Below are 8,068 nucleotides of genomic sequence, written 5' to 3'. Positions count from 1 at the left end.
GCAGAAACTTCTTGATCTTCTGATAATTTCCTCTAAGGTCATCAGCAGATCAAACATCTTGGTGCTCCTCTAATCTAAGGGAATACAAAGATGAAGGTTTGCTTTGCTCCGTAGTCACAGGCCCACACCGTGGGTGTGCTGAAACGATATGTACTTAAAAGCTCCTTTGTACCACCCACACGAAGTTCTCCCTCTCTCTAAGCAGATACTACTTAAGTATGTACACTGGTAACAGAAGAGCCTTTTAAATACTTATCTGTAATATTACAATTCAATGACTATATCAGACATCATCTTCTATTTGCGATGAAGATTCATTTCTTAGAACAGCCACTGAAACCGCATCTCAGCTCACCTTCATCCACAAAGCTGCACAGAGGCTCTAGGAAAGCCAGAATTAAAGTTGGCATATGTCAAATTGCTGTGGCAGTAAGATGAGCATTTTTCAGCTCATAAATTGGTTTACGGCTTTTCATGTAGCAGTTGGCATAAAATAAATTTATGAACTGGAGACCAGCTTTTTAATGGAAGAGTAATGAGTCTGAGGGAGAAATTCTTGGCACACAGTATTCGCAGGATTTTCAGGACTTGACTGAACAAGGCACGGAGCACTGTGGCCTGACTTTGTCTTTGCTGTGAGCAGGCCTTTGGACTAAATCATAGAATCATAGAATCATAGAATAACCAGGTTGGAAGAGACCCACCGGATCATTGAGTCCAACCATTCCTATCAATCACTAAACTATGCCCCTTAGCACCTCGTCCACCCGTGCCTTAAACACCTCCAGGGAAGGGGACTCAACCACCTCCCTGGGCAGCCTCTGCCAGTGCCCAATGACCCTTTCTGTGAAAACTTTTTTCCTAATGTCCAGCCTAAACCTCCCCTGGCGGAGCTTGAGGACATTCCCTCTTGTACTTTGTGATCTTAAAGGTCTTTTCAATCAAAATGATTCTATGATGCTATGCCCAGAATTACCATTCAACTTGTACTTCTATAGCTCTTTTTTATTTATTTTTATAATGTTATTTGAGTAATTATCAAAAAAAACCTCCTGGCACTTTAGAAAAACAATGAGTTGAAGTGAAAAAAACATTACATGGAAACATTAGAAAGATGATGACTGGATTATTTTGGACTAGTAGAAGTTACCTCAAATTTAATGTAGACTCTATTGTGGCAAAGTCACTCTTGCACTGGAGATGATGCAGAACAGGGAGACATGAGGGGAAGACTGGGTTTATCACAGGGACTCACAAACTCCGTCATTCTTTTATAACCTCTTCAGTATAAAATCATGCAGCTCTTTCTGTGGCTGTAGCTGCTGATTAACAGGTCTTTCTCTTCCACTGCTTTGTATACAGGAGCAGGACCACTGCCTTTGAAATCAGGCAATATCATTTATGTGCATGGTGGCATCATCATATTTCAGTTACATCTTCTGTTCCAAGTCTTTAAACATCTGAACATTTTGCTTGTTGATTTTTTTCTGCAAGCTGCTGCCTACTCAGCATATATTTTTATTAACTCTCCACGATGATGCCTAACTCTTTTTCATGAATTTTAGAGCTAATTTAGAGCTCACCAGTGAGCAGTAGTTCATATTTTCCTCCTAATGTGCATTGTTTTGCATTTGTCAGCAAAGCATTTCATCTGCTGTGCTGCCGTTCTCCCTCCTTTCTTATTAAATCCTTGGGAAGTTTCCCTCAGTCTTCTCACTCAATATAATTGAAATATCTGGCCATGGGCACACTCAGCTACCTCTCTCTTTATGCCTCCCCCAACATTTAAGGATGCACTGAATAACTCTGACCCTGGTTCATGTCCTGGCACCCTCTGCTGAGTTCCTGCTGCACTGGCAGATGGTCATCAGCTCCTCCCTCTGCTCTTTGTCTTGGTGAGAATCAAAGTGCCATATCTCTTGCCCCATACTCTTTAATTCCTTGCCAGCAATGTTTTGTGGGAGGCTTTTGGCCATCTGAATCACTGTATCAAGCACTTTGTATATTGTTTATTCACTGTTTCTTCACACAGTGTGAAATGGTCACAGGATTCACGGTGTGAGTTGGGCAAGAGTAATCAGTTGCTGCAAAAACCATGCTGTGGTCTTTGAGAAGTGTCTCATTTTTAGTACTTGAAAAGAACAAGTGAGTTTCCAAAGCATTTTCTCTATTACAAATCATCAACCATATAAAATAGGAGCAGTTCACATCTGAAATCTAATGGCTGAACAAACCCAACAAAGAGCAAATACTCACTCACATCTCATTTCTCTTGCAGACACTGATTCAAACTTTGTTCAAATAAAAAATGATAGAAAACTGCATCACTGTGTGCTTGTGAGGGATGCAAATTTATGTTATTGGTGAATGGACTAGGCACTAGCTGCATGAACAGGTAACACTTTACCCCATGTTTATGGCATGTTCTCTCTTGATAACAGCAATTTGAGCACAACATGGTCTGTGCTTTAAGCCCTTTAAAATGAAAAAATTTGGGGGTCCCCTGGATGAGACAGAAAGAGCCTCACACTGTGTGGATGAGAAGCTCACCCCAGCAGGAACTTTGAGACAGATAGAGAGCAGCACATCCAACAGATTCCTAGGAGGAAGCACAGAAGCTGGTGAACATTCAAAACTCTCAGTCTTGATAGGGGGCTAGAAAAGAAATACTGGGAGGAATATCTACCCCTACACACACCCCTTCTTGAAAAGACAGCTACCTCCTCGTGTCTGCTTTAGATTACCAGCTTCAAATGCATACTGCAGGTACAGTTTGTATGTTCAGTTACTCAAACATGAAAAATAATGTGATTTCAACAATTACAAAACTGAAAGATGTATGCTTTGTTGATGAAAGATCTGTCCATATAAATGTGATTCCTGATAATTAACATGCCCTTCTATCAAGTCGGGAAAGACGCAGAGCAAAGATTTAGAGGTGACAGAGGGAATCTAAAATTAGATTCACACTAGAAGCTGCATTACTTAGGGAAAGCAGAATTTATTTTCTCCAGTTGTAAAGTCACTAATATTCCCAGGGAGAGACTTTCTTCTGCAACACATTGAGAAGATGTATCATGCTTTAAGCCTTCCAGGGTATTTGGAACACAGTGCTCTGCTTGGGAATAGCAAACATCTCAAAACAAGGAATTCACCCACCATTTGAATTTTCCACATTGTATAGATGCATGGGTAGTTAACTCAGGTCTCAGCCAAACACCACCACTGCTTTTGGCTCCAAATATCTGTCTTCAGTTGTCTAAAATATTAATCTTTTTTTCCTTTCCCTTTGCACGTGCACACTGCGTGAACCCCATGCATTAGCTGTCTTAACCACCCGAATATTTCTATCTGTTCCTGCTGCTGAGGGTGGCAAATGCCATGAATTAGAACTTAAACCACAGAGTTGGTCCTAATTGAACGACTCCAGTGAAAAGCAGGGGTGCAGCTCACACTATGAAGACAAATGCTCTGACCAAGACAGTGGCCGGCTGCTTTCAGCAGCTGATAGACCACACGTCCTCCACTATGATAAGAGGGCTGGAACACAGCTAACCAAGCTGGAGTGAGAATAGTAAAACTTCAGTGTCTAAGCAAGCCAAACATACTTTCATTTCTCATATCTGCTCAGCACACTTGCTGTCTTAAAAACAGAACAGCCTTGCAGCATTATTGGGAAACAGTCTTCTGAAGAGTGTTTCAGGTAATTGGTTGCCTAATGCACTGTTCTTGGCTGTTTAGTTTGTGATTATGATAGGTTAAAGATGTGCATTGTCCTGCTATTACCTACAAAATAGATATTTTCTCATAGCAATATGATTTTACACAGTTTCCTATTCTAACTTAATACAATGGCAGACTTAGGCTTTATTTGCTATATGGGAAGTAAACAGGAAATCTGAAGAGAAGCAAGGAATATTGCCACACCAATTGAGCTTTTAATTAACGAGTCTTTTACCTGAGCTTCATCTGCTTTTCCCTACCATTTCCTCTTCTGCAAGTGCTTTTCACTGTGACAGGAAATTAATTAGACCCAGAGCTCCCATCAGCCAAGAAAAAGAATCATTAATTTTGGTAAATAAGAAAGTGAAGTCCTGACTCATAATATTTCCAGGCAGTGTAGTTTAATATCTGATGACGGACAGTGTCAGATATAGCCATTTCCTTCACCTACATCCACCACCACAATAAATCACCAGAGGAGCCCAGGTAAAGGAGGGTTTGGTGATGCAAATCACCAAACTGATGAGAAATGATACCCTCTCACAATGCCCTCAGCTGCACTACTTGTCTTTGGAGCTTTATAAAGCAGTGCCAGGAAAAATGATCCTAACTTGATGTTACTTTCTTGTGTGAAAGTATTCAGTCCAGAATCCAAATGTAATTAATGAAAGGTAATTAATATTTACTTTGACATCATGAGCATAGGAAAAAAAAAAACCTCAGTAATCTATGGTATTATTGATAGATTTCAGCACATCAACCTTCCACTCCAGTTGCTGGCACTGTAATGATTTTTCTTTTCAATCTCCCATTTTACCAGAGCATTTTTAAGCAAAGGATGAAACTGAATTTCTTTCAGCTTCATTGAACATGGTTAGAGAATAAGTCTCAGTGGCTATGATAAGGAGAGAGATTTCTGGAAATAATTTTTCCCCCTAAAATGACAAAGATTAATTAATCTTTTCTTTCATTTAAGTCTGTTGTGGAATGATTGGATTTTAAGAGTTTTTACCTCCAATTTCACATCAGATGTGCCCACAAACACTACTGAAAACCTGCCAACTGCCTTAACAGCCTGTTAGCACAAGACTGGCCAAAGCTTGGTCCTTACTGAAAGCATCCCAGGAAAAGTAGTGAAGCTTGAATGCTCTGGGGAATGGTTCCAAAAGAGTCTTCCCACCATGGCATGGAGGCAGCAGAGTGCCCTTCTGCGGAAGGGTGGACAGAAATGATACAGCTTTGTGCCTTAAAATATAACTTCAAAATACATGCTTTTCTAAATTAAATCTACTATTTCGTATCTTTGCCCCTGTGGCATGTTAGCATGCTGGGAATATCATAGAATCATGGAGTCATAGACTCATAGAATGAACAGGTTGGAAAAGACCCACAGGATCATCGAGTCCAACCATTCCAATCAAGCACTAAATCATGCACCTTAGCACCTTGTCCACCCGTGCCTTAAACACCTCCAGGGAAGGTGATTCAACCACCTCCCTGGGCAGCCTCTGCCAGTGCTCAATGACCCTTTCTGTGAAAACTTTTTTCCTAATGTCCAGCCTAAATCTCCCCTGGCGGAGCTTGAGGCCATTCCCTCTTGTCCTGTTCCCTGTCACTTGGAAGAAGAAGCCAGCTCCCTCCTCTTTACAACCTCCTTTCAGGTAGTTGTAGAGAGCAATGAGGTCTCGCTCAGCCCCCTAATGCTGTATCTCTAGCAACAGTTCACTGTTAGCCTGTAAAAGAAAGACATTTCTACTGCAAATGCTAATTCTACATTCTCTTGACTTTCTTTTGTTCTTTAGGTAAGGAAAATTACCTAAAAGAAAGATTTCAGTTTTGCTCCCTGTAAAAGATGTTTAAACTTTCTACAGTTTATTCTTCCTCACAAGAAGTGATTGGTGACTTCTCAAGTAATACGTTCTTCAGTTTGGTGTAGTGGATTTCACTCTTTCTCTGCAGGGAAAAGATTGTTAAGAGTTTTCACAAAATGAAGGCTCTTCAATCTCCTTGCCGGTTAAGACACACAAATAATGAATCACATTTCTTTAGGTGGGGTTGTAAGGACTTTTTGTGAGACTGAAAAATATTATCCTAAGGGATCATTCTGCCTGGAAGCAGAGCTTCATGGAGAAGTAATTCATGCACGGAGTAATGTATGAAAGGCAGAGCTTGTGATGACCCACATCAGCACCACACACATTGGCATGGAGGGAAAACGGTGGCTGGCATGAGGTGGACAACAATGCCACCTCTTTGACCTTGGGATATCGGGGACAAACGCTTATATGTGTTTTATATGTCCCACTTATGTGGGAGGTGGGAACCGAGTGAATCGCCTCAAAGTTTCATAAAAATCTTGAATCTGAGTCTTATCAATGTCATAAATTTAAAACTGAAGTAAAAGCGTTCACTATGTTAACTGTGTATTTGTCTTTTCAAACACAAAGCAGTACTGCTTGTGTAATTGTAGATGATGAGAACTGACTAGAGAATACAAAGACAAAACTAATGCTGGTGCTTTTTCTTCTAAAAAGTCAACTTTCCCTTTCCTAGGACACCACCTGTCTCGTTGGAGGAGTCTTCCCGCTTTTCTGTGCGTCAGCTAGTTCATTGCCAAATCCCCCTTGTGTTCTCCTCTCCCTGCTGTGATAAGAGAGTTGTTGACTTTTACATGGAAAAAATGATGAATTATGAGTAGCTTCCAGCCAAGCTACATTGCTTGGGAAATCACAAGCCAGCAGAAGCCTGACCAGCAGTGAAACACAGACGATACCCATGGCAGGGGCATTACTCAAATGGTTATGTCACAATTCACATTTTTTACCTATAAAATTAAATTTGAAAAACTTCATTATTTTCTTACCATTTATCATGGAGAGAGGGACCTTGATAAAGTGCAGGAGGACTTTGTCCAAGCAAGGCAGGATCTTTAGGTGCAATAAAGCACCAAACTGAGGCACGTGCAGAAAGACCTTTCTGAGGCAGGGTGTAGGTGGTAACTATTGGGATCATCAAACTAACCTGAACACGCATGGAGCAGTACTTACGTGGAGGGTTCCTATGCAGCAAGTGCCTTTTTCCTTTTCAAGAAATGTTCCTAGAGGTATAAAAAGTTAACCGGAGGGGAGCAAGCAAGAAATAGTAACAGTTTTATTCTAAGAATTGCTGTCAGTGCATGAGTTACAGATATCTGTGCATTACTATTGCTGTTAATTCACGTGTTTTGTAGTATTCAGGCATCTTAGCAAATGCTAAGCTTCACATCCAGGACAAAGTCAGTAACTCCTTAGGACAAGTCAGAATTTTATCTACCGAACTTTATATTTAAAATTCAAAGAAGAGAACACCCCAGCCTGTTGACGAGCTTTTCTGCTGTTTTCAAGACTGTGTCCAGTACTTCAAGAGGCACTGACCGCCCTGGGTGCATCTTCCCACAGGATTTTTTCTCCCTGAGATGGGCTTCTCATTCCCACAGCTCTTCCAGCTGGATTCCTGCCATTCACTCTGTTGCAAAGTGTTGATTAAATGCGGGCTTCTCCTCCTGTCCAAGAGACTTGAACTCCATCACACACTCATTGCTCTCAGCTGCAGCCTCAGGCTCTTAAACATAGCTAATAAGTTAAAAAATCAATGTATTAATTCTAATTTACTCCTCTGCTTTTCCTGAAACAGGCAAAATTTAGCTCATGGGACAAAGCTAGCAGGCAAATTGACAGAACTCAGGGTATACAATATCACTTGAAAGGCATGTTACAATAAACTGGGGTGATTTTATTATAAACTGGTTTAGTCATATTAGTGGATATCACAGCCTGACTAACTGTACATTTTAAAAATTCTACATTTTAAAAAAATTTAACTATATCCTCAATACTTTAAAACATACACAAAAAACTAAACACCACAAGGTATTTATCATTAGAGGAATCTTTTTCCCCATTAAAAGTGTGAACTAAAAGTCTTTGACCACTGAGTCTGAAAAAAAAGGAAACATCATACCTCATCAGAGACACTGGTAAGAGCTGTATTCAGTAATTAAGGAACGAATTGCCTTAGATGAAATGGAAAAATAAACTAATTCTTTTCATTTTAACTACCAGTATTTTTTAGAAATAAATTTCCATAAAGAATACATTAAAAAAAAGGTTTAAATACTTTCTTGAATTGCACACTTACGAGTTGCTGTACATTAGTTCAGACTTCACAGCAAATAGGCAAAATTCTCCAGGGTTTAAACATCAGTTTAACTATAAATCCAGTATAATGACAATATCCTGCTTGGCATGGGGTACAAATAAGGTTTTGCCCTATGCAATAAATTTTGTGTTTTCCTTTCCTATTGAGG

The sequence above is a fragment of the Phaenicophaeus curvirostris genome, chromosome 9 (genome assembly GCF_032191515.1).
Source record: "Phaenicophaeus curvirostris isolate KB17595 chromosome 9, BPBGC_Pcur_1.0, whole genome shotgun sequence".
NCBI classification, from domain to species: Eukaryota; Metazoa; Chordata; class Aves; order Cuculiformes; family Cuculidae; genus Phaenicophaeus; species Phaenicophaeus curvirostris.
This window is presented reverse-complemented; position numbering follows the sequence as displayed.